Raw genomic sequence first — 12,447 nt, 5'->3', positions numbered from 1 at the left:
AATAATACATAATTGAGAAAGTGGATAACAAAAACAATAACCTGTCAACCTGGAGACTTATTCCATATACCTCCTCTGAGCACAGCTGCGCTATTACAGTAATTATATATTTATGACCCAATTCATTTGTTTACTTAGCTCAGGTTTGAAACGGCTTTAATTTAATGCTACTGAGAATAAGTACTCCATAGAAAAGACGGCATATGCCTGGTAGCTGTTTGGCAGTTCTGTGCACCCAACTGTTCCATTTTCAAGAGAGGCACTTGGGTCACAATGGTCTTTTAAAAAAAAACACAATTCTAAACAAATTGAATGAACATTTACGTCTCATCACTTGGAGAATTACAGATAAGGAATAGTGGGATTTGAGAAATAATTTGCTTAATGGTGTTCAAGTCTGTTGGCTACTTACATCCAGATGTTACTAAATTTACATGATTTTCATTATTACTATGCGCTAATATTTGGTTGCACGAATATTTGGGAAATGTAAATTACAGATGCTGGTGAGTAAATTATTTGGAGATGGATGAGATAATCGAACAGCAAGCGACATTTGTTGAAGACAAGTAGAGTTGTACAAATTTTATTGAGTAATTAATTGTTTAGGCAAAGCATCTTGGGTTTCATAAATTTGCCATAGACTACAAGAGCAAAGAAGAAATCATTAATTTTTACAAGACAACAGTTAGGCTACAGATAGAATACTATGCATTGTTTTGAATGACCCATTGTGCAAAGGACATTAAATCAATATGGACAGCAAACACTAAATTTGCCAGAATAATACAAGTGATGAGATACTATTGTTATGAGGAGAGACTGGTGACACTATTTCCACTGAAGCAGAGTAGACTAAGAGGAGATGTAACAGTGTTTTTGTTAAATTATGAAGGGTTTTGATAGCCTTTCCCTTTTTATCCTATTTCCTTTGGTTTTCTGGTCAGTGACTAGTGGTCATGATTTTAACATTATCAGTAAGAGAACAAGGAGAGAGACTAGGAGAAATTACTTTTAAGCAGAGGGTTGGTAGAGTATGGAATTCTTTATCCTAAGTGGTTAATGCTCCTGAGAAGCACTTTGGAAAGGTTTACTATGTTAAAGATGCTATATAAAAGGTGGTTACTGGTTGAAGAAGTGACCATGTACCTTTTAAGCCTCGAGGGTCATAATCTCTGGATTACTGCCCGAGCCATGTCCAAATTGGCTTAGGGATAAGAAAATTAGGGAAGTAAACACGTGGCTAAGGGAGTGGTGTGGGAAAGAGGGGTTCCATTTCATGGGGCATTGGCATCAGTTTTGGAACCGGGGGGATCTGTACCGATGGGACGGTCTCCACCTGAACCGATCTGGAACCAGTGTTCTAGCGAAAAGGATAAATAGGGTGGTCTCTAGGACTTTAAACTAGTGAGTTGGGGGGAAGGGAAAGGGAAAACGACAGGGAGTATGATGATAAATAAAAAGGTAAGCAGCAGGTTAACATGTGTGCAGGAGGGTTTAAGTTCAAGGCAGACTATGAAAGAAGCAGAAAGGAAGGATAACCCAGGAGTTATTATTAGAGATGTTGGAAATCATGAGGGTAAGAAAGCTAGCATAAAGGCACTTTACCTGAATGCTCATAGCATTCGTAACAAGGTTGATGAGTTAACGGCACAAATCATCGCGAATGAATATGATTTGGTAGCCATTACGGAGACATGGTTACAGGTTGGTCACGACTGGGAGTTAAATTTTTTTTTATTTCCAAAATATACTTTATTCATAAAAATCTGTAAAAATTACATTGCCAAACAGTTTCCAAACAGCACCAAAAAATACAAACATTGCAAGGGAGATCAGTTTCCTTCAATGCTGTCACGAGTTTCTTCCCAACCCTTCCGTTTCACAATTGTCATGTCAATTACAGTTTTACATTTACAGCAATTCAGAATATTAACGATACAGTTCGAGGGGTTTCCATTGGATCCAGCCCCTCAGTTCAGCTTGGTAGGGGGAACCTTACACTGTGGTCTTTCCCCATTGAGCCTTTGCTGCGGCTGCCCCAAGCTTTAGTGCGTCCCTCAGCACGTAGTCCTGGACCTGGGAATGTGCCAGTCTGCAACATTCGGTGGTGGACAACTCTTTGCGCTGGAAGACCAGCAAGTTTCGGGCAGACCAAAGGGCGTCTTTCACCGAATTGATAGTCCTCCAGCAGCAGTTGATGTTTGTCTCGGTGTGCGTCCCTGGGAACAGCCCGTAGAGCACAGACTCCTGTGTTACAGAGCTGCTTGGGATGAACCTTGACAAAAACCACTGCATCTCTTTCCACACCTGCTTTGCAAAGGCACATTCCAGGAGGAGGTGGGCGACCGTCTCTTCCCCACCACAGCCAACGCGGGGGCACTGTGCGGAGGGGGCGAGACTTCGGGTGTGCATGAAGGATCTGACGGGGAGGGCCCTTCTCACCACCAGCCAAGCTACGTCTTGGTGCTTGTTTGAAAGTTCTGGTGATGAGGCATTCCGCCAAATGACTTTGACGGTCTGCTCGGGGAACCATCCGACATGATCCACCGTTTCCTTTTCCCGTAGGGCCTTGAGGACATTCCGTGCAGACCACTGCCTGATGGACCAGTGGTCAAAAGGTGTTTTCCCGCAGAAACTGCTCCACGAAGGATAGGTGGTACGGCACCGCCCAACTGCACAGAGCGTTCCGCGGCAATGTGACCAGGCCCATCCTTCGCAACACCGGGGACAGATAGAACCTCAGCACGTAGCGACACTTGGAGTTTGCGTACTGGGGATCTACACACAGCTTGATGCAGCCGCACACGAAGGTGGTCATCAGGATGAGGGCCACGTTGGGTACATTTTTCCCGCCCTTATCCAGAGATTTGAACATCGTGTCCCTCCGGACCCGGTCCATTTTACATCCCCAGACGAAGCGGAAAATGGCTCGGGTGACTGCCACGGCGCAGGAGTGGGGTATGGGCCAGACCTGCGCCACGTAGAGCAACAACGTGAGCGCCTCGCACCTGATGACCAGGTTCTTACCCACAATGGACAGAGATCGCTGCCCCCACATGCCCAACTTTTGTCGTACCTTGGCTACTTGCTCCTCCCATGTTTTGGTGCACGCCCCAGCCCTTCCGAACCATATCCCCAGCACCTTCAGGTAATCTGACCTGATGGTGAAGGGGACAAAGGATCGGTCAGCCCAGTTGCCAAAGAACATGGCCTGGCTCTTGCCGTGGTTAACTTTGGCTCCCGAGGCCAGTTCGAACTGGTCGCAGATGCTCATCAGTCTGCGCACGGACAGCGGATCCGAGCAGAAAACGGAGACGTCATCCATGTACAGGGAGGTTTTGACCTGAGTGCCTCCGCTGCCTGGGATTGTCACCCCTCTTATGCTCGCATCCTTCCTAATAGACTCAGCAAAGGGTTCAATACAGCAAACAAACAAGACCGGGGACAGAGGACAGCCCTGTCTGACTCCAGATTTGATCGGGAAACTTTCAGATTCCCACCCGTTGATTGAGACTGCGCTACTGATGTTTGTGTAGAGCAGTTGGATCCAATTGCAGATTCCCTCCCCAAACCCCATTTTGGAAAGCACGTCCATCATGTAGGTGTGCGATATCCTGTTAAAAGCCTTCTCCTGGTCCAGGCTGATGAGGCAGGTGTCCACCCTCCTGTCCCGTACGTAGGCGATCGTATCCCTGAGTAGCGCGAGACTATCAGAGATCTTCCTGCCGGGTACAGTACAGGTCTGATCGGGGTGAATCACCAACTCCAGAGCAGACTTGACGCGACTGGCTATGACTTTGGACAGAATCTTGTAATCAACATTAAACAGTGAGATGGGCCGCCAATTTCTGATTTCTGCCCTCTCCCCCTTCTGCTTGTAAATGAGGGTGATGATGCCTTTTCTCATGGATTCTGACATGCTGCCGGCTAGGAGCATACTCTCGTATACTTCCAGCAGGTCCGGGCCGACCCAGTCCCACAGGGCCGAGTACAACTCGACCGGTAAGCCGTCGCTCCCGGGAGTTTTACTCGTCTCGAAAGACTCGACGGCCTTTGTCAGCTCGTCCAGAGTTAGCGGCTTGTCCAGTCCCTCCCTCCTGCTGTCATCTAAGACCTCTGTGATAGATGACAGGAAGGACTGGGAGGCTCTGCTGTCTGTGGGCTTCGCGTCATACAGCCCAGCATAAAAGGATTTGCTGATCCTGAGTATGTCGGGCTGCGAAGACGTTACCGAGCCATCTTCTTCCTTCAGGCTGCTGATAACAGAGCTCTCTCTGTGTACCTTTTGGAAGAAGTAACGCGAGCACGTCTCATCCTGCTCAATGGAGCGGACTCTGGACCGGAAGATGAACTTGGAGGCCTCCTTGGCAAAGAGCGAGGCCTGCTGGCTCTTCACCTCTTGGAGGTCCTCCTTGACCTCGACCCCCATTGACTGCAACCGGAGTAGATTTTGCATAATTTTCTGGAGTCGGGACAGTTCCCTCTGTCTCTCTCTCGCCTTCTGAACACCTTTGTGGATGAAGAACCTCTTGATGTTCTCCTTAATCGCTTCCCACCAGTGAACTGGAGACTCAAAGAGGAGTTTCACGGTCCTCCAACCTTTGTAATCCCTTTTGAGTTCCTCAACGTTCTCTGGGGTCAGCAGTGTCGCATTGAGCTTCCACGTCCCTCTGCCAACCCGCTGGTCGTCCTGTAAGTGACAGTCGGCCAGTAAGAGGCAGTGGTCGGAGAAGAACACCGGCTTGACGTCGGTGGATCCGACCGTGACAGCACGGGACACAAACAGGAAGTCAATCCTGGAACGGGCAGACCCGTCCAATCTTGACCATGTGTATCTGCGCTGCGCTCCGTCTGCAGGTTTGCTGAAGACGTCGTGCAGTTTGGCATCCTTAACTGTTTCTGTTAGGAATCTGGACGTAGCGTCCAGTTGGCTGTCGTGCCGCACAAGAGGCTGCTGCATAAGATAAGGATGCATGGCGTGAGGGGTAAAGTATTAGCATGGATAGAGGATTGGTTGACTAACAGGAAGCAGAGAGAGGGGATAAATGAGTGCGATTCTGGTTGGCAAATCAGTCACTAGTGGTGTGCCTCAGGGATCGGTGTTGGGACCGCAATTATTTACAATTTATATAGATGATTTGGAGTTGGGGACCACGTGTAGGGTGTCAAAGTTTGCAGATGACACTAAGATGAGTGGCAGAGCAAATTGTGCAGCTGACTGTGAAACTTTGCAGAGGAATATAGATACATTGAGTGAGTGGGCAAAGGTCTGGCAGATGGAATACAATGTTAATAAATGTGAAGTCATTCATTTCGGTAGGAGTAACAGTAAAAAGGATTATTACTTGAATGGTAAAAAGTTGCAGCATGCTGCTATGCAGAGGGACCTGGGTGTCCTTGTGCACGAATCGCAGAAGGTTGGTCTGCAGGTACAGCAAGTAATTAGGAAGGCAAATGGAATTTTGTCCTTCATTGCTAAAGGGATTGAGTTTAAAAGCAGAGAGGTTATGTTGCAGCTGTATAAGGTACTGGTGAGGCCGCACCTGGAGTACTGTGTGCAGTTTTGGTCTCCTTACTTGAGAAAGGATGTACTGGCACTGGAGAGGGTGCAGAGGAGGTTCACTAGGTTGATTCCGGAGTTGAGGGGGTTGGCTTATGAGGAGAGACTGAGTAGATTGGGATTATATTCATTGGAATTCAGAAGAATGAGGGGGGGATCTTATAGAAACATATAAAATTATGAAGGGAATAGATAAGATACAAGTAGAGAGGATGTTTCCACTGGCAGGTGAAGCTAGGACAAGAGGGCATAGCCTCAAGATTAGAGGGAGCAGATTTAGGACTGAATTGAGAAGGAACTTCTTCACCCAGAGGGTTGTTAATCTATGGAATTCCTTGCCCAGTGAAGTAGTTGACGCTACTTCAGTAAATGTTTTTAAAGCTAAGGTAGATATCTTTTTGAACAATAAAGGAATTAAGGGATACGGTGGGAGCGCGGGTAAGTGGATCTGAGTCCACGAAAAGATCAGCCATGATCTTATTGAATGGCGGAGCAGGCTCGAGGGGCCGGACGGCCTACTCCTGCTCCTAGTTCTTATGATCTTATGTTCTTACAGGGCTATGAGACGAGAACAGAGCCATGGGATTAATTTTGCATTGCTCCAGCAATCAGGCAACACTGACACGATGAGCTTAATGCCTCCTTCGATGCTGTAAACCTCTATAATTCTATGTGACTTAATGTCATGCAATATTATCAGTGTTACAAAAGAAGATCTGCACCTCAGACCACAGATGAAATAATTCAGTTGACCACTGAATCTTCAGTATAATCCCAATAAATAATTATTAAAAATGCAGTTGGTCAAAGATTGAAACCTTGACCAGCTTTATGGCCCATGCCTGCACCTTCCATCGAAATTAATCAACTTAATTTAAAAAAAAACTCCAAGGGAAAAAATTCATGAACGAGCAACTGCTAATGAGAAGGATATGAATTAAAAAAGATAAATAAAATATTAAAGTATCATATTAGTACTCTGAAGCATCTAAAATAAAATGACCATAATAATTGTAAATAAAACCATACTGGGTATAATGAACAATAATAAGACAAACACATCAGAAAATACAGATAAGAAAAATGGGTAAAAGAGATGACAAAAATACTTATTGATTAGCTAAATTCCACACCCACCCAGCTCTTGCCACTGACAGCATTTTATTTTTATACCATTCTGCCCAACAAATTTGTACAAAATTCAATGACACAAACCAGACTTTTCACACCAAATCAACACTGTATGGGGCAGTTAAATGTGCTTCTGATCAGTGAAAAAAATTACGTCTGTTAACGTGTCCTCATGTCAAAGTTAACTAAACTTTTTCCTCCCTTCAAGTTACAGAATGGTAAAGTGTGTCACGCACATAAGCACTCTCCCACACTAGCAAGCTGCAGTAGTGCATCAATAGCTGCTAAGAAAGGAAGATTTTCATTGATATAAGCACCTTTCACTACCTCAGTATGTCCCAAAGCACTTTACTTTGAAGTACTTTTGAAATGTAGTCACTGTTGTTATATGGGAAATGAGGCAGCCAGCTTCTGCACAGCAAGCTCCCACAAACAACTATAGGACAATGGCCAGAAAAACTGTTTTAGGTGATGTTGGTTAAAGGATAAACATTGCCCAAGACACCAGGGAGAACTCCCCTCCTCTTCAAAATAGTGCCACAGGATCTTTTATGTCCCCCTGAAAGGGCAGATGGGGCTTCGATTTAATGTTTCATCTGAAAGACAGCACCTCCAACAGCACAGCATATTCCCAGTACTGCACTGGAGTGTTAGCCTGGATTTCATGCTCAAGTCTCTGGAATGGGACTCGAACCCACAATCTTCTGACTCAGAGACAAGATTGCTACCAAATGAGGCACAGTTTACATGAAGTGTAACCCAAGAGGCAAAGATAGTTAATGGAGGATAAGTGGAAAGTGGCGGGAGTATTTAAAAAGTAATAGAACAGAAAATGCTGGAAGTGCTGAGCAGGTCATGCAGCATCTGTGGAGAGAGAAACAATTCATGTTTCACGTCAATAACCTTTCAGTTGAACTGATTAAAGAAGGCCTTTGGCCTTGCACCACCAACCCTATTGTCATTTAATCTCTGCTGCCTTCCACCTTATCACTCCCTTTGCTGTTTTCCCCACCCTTCCCACTTTCACTTGCTTAAAACCCATTACATCTCTAGCATTTCCAAGTTCTGATTAAAGGTCATCGACCTGAAACATTAATTGTGTTTCTCTCTCTCCACAGATACTGCTTAACCTGCTGAGTATTTCCATCATTTTCTGTTTTTATTTCAGATTTCCAGCATCTGCATTAATTTGCTTTTGTTTTGCTTAAACGTTCGAGAGGTTAGTTAACCTTTGGGAGGACATAGTGCCAAGACGTGATGGGATCCATCCCAAGAGTCCTAGCGGAACTGGCGGAAGAAATAGCAGAAATTATATTTCCAGTTCCATTGAAAATGGATGTGTGCTGGAGGTCTAGAGAGTAGCCAGTGTAATAATCCTTTTCAAAAAGACAGCACTAAACCAGGTCCATTAGTTCAACGGCTAGACAAGACTAACGATCCCACAACCAACAGATCAGATCTAAGCTCTGCAGTCCTGCCACATCCAGTCATGAATGGTGGTGGACAATTAAACAACTGACAGGAGGAGATGGCTCCACATATCCCCATCTTCAACAAAGGGGGAGCCCTGCACATCAGTGCAAAAGATAAGGCAGAACTATTTGCATCCCATCTTCAGCCAGAAGTGCTGAGTGGATGATCCATCTCGGCCTCCTCGAGGTTCCCAGCATCACAGATGGCAAACTTCAGCCAATCCAATTCACTCCACGTGATATCAAGAAATGTCTGAAGGAACTGGATACTGCAAAGGCTACGGGCCCTGACAACATTCTGGCAAAAGTACTGAAGACTTGTGCTCCAGAACTAGCCACACCCCTCTCCAAGCTGTTCCAGTACAGCTACAACACTGGCAACTACCCAGCAATGTGGAAATTTGCCCAGATATGTTCTGTACACAAAAAGCAGGACAAATCCAACCCAGCCAATTACTGCCCTATCAGTCTACTCTCAATCATCAGCAAAGTGATGGAAGGGGTTGTCGATAGTGTTATCAAGCAGCACTTGCTCAGCAATAACTTGCAACTGATGCTCAGTTTGAGTTCTGCCAGGACCACTCAACTCCTGACCTCATTACAGCCTTGGTCCAAACATGGACACAAGAGCTGAACTCCTGAGTTGAGGGGAGTGACTGCCCTTGACATCAAGGCAGCATTTGACCGAGTATGGCATCAAGGAGCCCTAGCAAAACTGATGTCCATGGGAATTGGGGGAAAACTCTCCACAGGCAGTCATACCTAGCATAAAGGAAGATGGTTATGGTTGTTGGAGGTCAATCACCTCAGTCCCAGGGCATCACTGCAGGAGTTCCTCAGCGGAGTGTCCTGGGCCCAACCATCTTCAGCTGCTTCATCAATGACCTTCCCTCCATCATAAGGTCAGAAGTGGGGATGTTCACTGATGATTGCACAATGTTCAGCACCATTCGCAACTCCTCAGATAATGAAGCAGCCCATGTCCAGATGCAGCAAGACCTGGACAACATCCAGGCTTGAGCTGATAAGTGGCAAGTAACATTTGCGCCACACACGTACCAGGCAATGACTATCTCAAACAAGAGAGAATCTGACCATCTCCTCTTAATGTTCAACGGCTTTACCATTGCTAAATCCACCACTATCAACATCCTAGGGGTTACCATTGACCAGAAACTGAACTGGAGCAGCCAAAAATGCTGTGGATACAAGAGCAGGTCAGAGGCTAGGAATTCTGCAGCGAGTAACTCACCTCCTTACTCCCCAATGCCTGTCCACCTTCTGCAAGGCACAAGTCAGGAGTGTGATGGAATACTCTCCACCACTCAAGAAGCTCAACATCATCCAGAACAGAGCAGCCCGCTTGATTGGCACCCTATTCACCACCTTCAACATTCACTCCCTCCATCACTGACGCACACTGGCAGCAGTGTGTACTATATACAAGATGCACTACAGCAACACACCAAGGGTCTTTCGACAGCACCTTCCAAACCTGCAACCTCTACCACCTAGAAGGACGAGGGAAGCAGATGCATGGGAATACCACCATCTGCAAGTTCCCCTCCAAGCCACAAACCCTACTGACTTGGAACTATATCACCATTCCTTCGCTGTCGCTGGGTCAAAATTCTGGAATTCCCTTCCTTACAGCCCTGTGGGCGTACCTACACCCCAAGGACTGCAGCAGTTCAAGAAGGCAGCTCACCACCACCTTATTAGGCAATTAGGGATGGGCAATAAATGTTGTCCTAGCAGGGGCACCCACATCCCATGAACAAATGAAAAAAAGTACGGAAAATTTTGGAATCTTTATTAAAGGATAAAATATCTATGTATCTAGATGAAGAGAAAATAATTAGAAACAGCCAACATGGATTTTAGAAAGGAAGATTGTGCTAGTCAAAGCTGCTAGAATTCTTTGGGGAGCAAACATATACAGTGGAAGGGGGAAAATACAGTGATGGAGACAAGACAGCAAACGTTAAATCTCCCATTCCAGCTGGTCCAGAGATAGAGTGAGGAAAGACAGAATCAGATAGATTATGAAATCAAATCAACTTTTTTTAATACAAGTATATTAAATAATTTACATCTGCAAAAAAGAAGCCCTGCCTAAAGAATGTGATTTATAATTATTTAAAAATGAGTCTCTTAAAAACACTGTACCTTAATGAAGACAGAACATGAAACTTTTAATAAAATTAATTTCAAATAAAACAGGTGATAGCAAATCAACAGCTCCTTTAACACCTTGCTCGATTTCTTTTCCATTGATGCCAATGTCAGCTGCAGTGTTAAGTGGGGTGTGGATTCACTATTGCCCAGCTTGCACTATTACTGAAAGCCAATTTCACCCCCTATACTCCTTTACCCAATCATGCAATAATTTGTTCATGGGAATGATGAATGATTTCCAAAGGAAATTGGATGGGCACTTAAGGGAAATAAACTTAATGCCGGGCTACAGGGACTGACTGGATTGCTCTACAGAGAGCTGGCATAGACTTGATGGGCTGAATGACCTCCTTCTGTACCATAATGACTCAATGACTTGCCAAAAGCTGGATTTTTTTTTTGTTGCCCCGTCCCCTCCACCGTGACACTTGTCTTTCTATTTTACATTTAAATCCATAAAGCAACATCTGTGTGCTTGAGTAACTTTCAATCGCTGGCTCATAAGGTCAAGTCCAATTTCTGACTAATCTAACTTTAAAATTTTGCACTGGCAGTGCATATGCTTAAAAAGTTAACTTCTATTTACACAAATAACAAAGATTTTCTTCAAGCTTCTGAAAAATACACACACAGAAACAAAAATATCACTTCTGTCATTGAATCATCTCCTGTCCTCCACCTAATCCGAGGCCATTCTTTCCACCACCACCTCTTCCCTGGCCCTGCTCCTCTTTAAAAGCTGTTCATCTACAACATCTCCTGGTTCTGACAAAGGGCATTAATGTGAAACGTTAACCCTACCTTCCTCTCTCCATCAATGCTGCCCGAACTGCTGAGCATTTGCAGAATATTCTGTGTTGAATTTAAGCTATGTTCAAGTGTTGGCCTAGACATCAAAAGCTGGATTTCCCTCTTGTTGGTGGGATGGTTGCAGGGCAGGACATCCGCTTGTTGGTTTTATCCTACCATAACCTTAACAATTTTCCTGCATCATGGCTCATTAGGCATGCAGAATTGGCTCTTATCAAGCTCCCTGTCACCTAAAAGGAGTTTGCAATGGGGCACAATTCTAGTGATGCTCTTGTGAAAAGGTGAAAGATCCCCAAACAGAAGAGAGAATTTCTTTTTAGGCTTTCGCCAAAACTAGGGCCTAAAAAGTTGATGGCGCTTAAAAGAAGGGAGAGTAGGCTGCGACTCTGCCCTCTCTCCTGAAGCAGCTTACCGCGGTTATGTCAGAGCATACTGCCACTCTTCTATTGGTCTCTGGATTCGGTGAAGACACTGGTGGTGGGTGGAAGCCTGGCAGGCCCCATCTACCTACTGGCATTTACATACAGCAGACAGCAATGGGGCAGCCATTCCAGTAGGACAAGAAAACCTGAAAATGGGGTAGAAGTGCAGCTTAAGCCTCATCACCGAATGTTCCTCCCTTTTTCACCACCATCCCAGACAATATTTGCACAGAATGGTGGAGGAAACCATAGGCCTAAGTGTCACCAAGCTATTGATCTCAGTGGAAAGTAGCAGTCGTAGTTGTACCTGATTCGGTTCTAGGCCTGGTACTGTCCCAAGCCTGACATCCACATGACTGCGCTTTCCAGTAGCCACTAATGAAGCGTGTTCAGGAGCAGCAACCATTCCAGGGCACTGAGGGTCCCTAGCATTCAAGGTACCACCACAGTCATTAAAATGTACTAAAAATATGTAACAAACTTTCCACGGAAACACAAGACCATTGCAGATTGTTAAAGGGAACTGACCCATCCATACTTCTTAGAATTGTGTCTGGGGCAGCAATGTCAACACTTGTCTTTTTAAAGCAAGCCATGATCATTGTTCCTAAAATTATCAGACTACTCTAGTTATTAAATGTCAAGGTTGTGTATAGATTCGAGAGGCTGTCCGCCAACAATGCCAACTGTTGCACTTCGAGGAAAACAGCAGCACATTCTTTCTCCCAGTTGTAAACTGACACAGTGCTTATATAATGCAGTCACCCACATCGCAAAGTTATAGTGATGACATGTACAATCAGTATTTCTAGCTTGTGTTACTTACAAAGCTTTGAGGCACATGCACTAAATCCTGAACTGGCAGTACCCA

The 12,447-nt window shown here is 45.0% G+C and overlaps 1 protein-coding gene across 2 annotated transcripts in view; it reads right to left on the bottom strand.

The window, feature by feature from the left end:
* The window catches only part of LOC137376540 (alpha-actinin-2-like), a 113,722-nt gene that overhangs the window by 89,258 nt on the left and 12,017 nt on the right, over window positions 1-12,447 (bottom strand). The window lies entirely within an intron of this gene.

This window comes from Heterodontus francisci, chromosome 13 (assembly GCF_036365525.1).
Source record: "Heterodontus francisci isolate sHetFra1 chromosome 13, sHetFra1.hap1, whole genome shotgun sequence".
NCBI classification, from domain to species: domain Eukaryota; kingdom Metazoa; phylum Chordata; class Chondrichthyes; order Heterodontiformes; family Heterodontidae; genus Heterodontus; species Heterodontus francisci.
The sequence above is the reverse complement of the archived record's forward strand: the minus strand, read 5'-3'. Positions and strand labels throughout refer to the sequence as shown.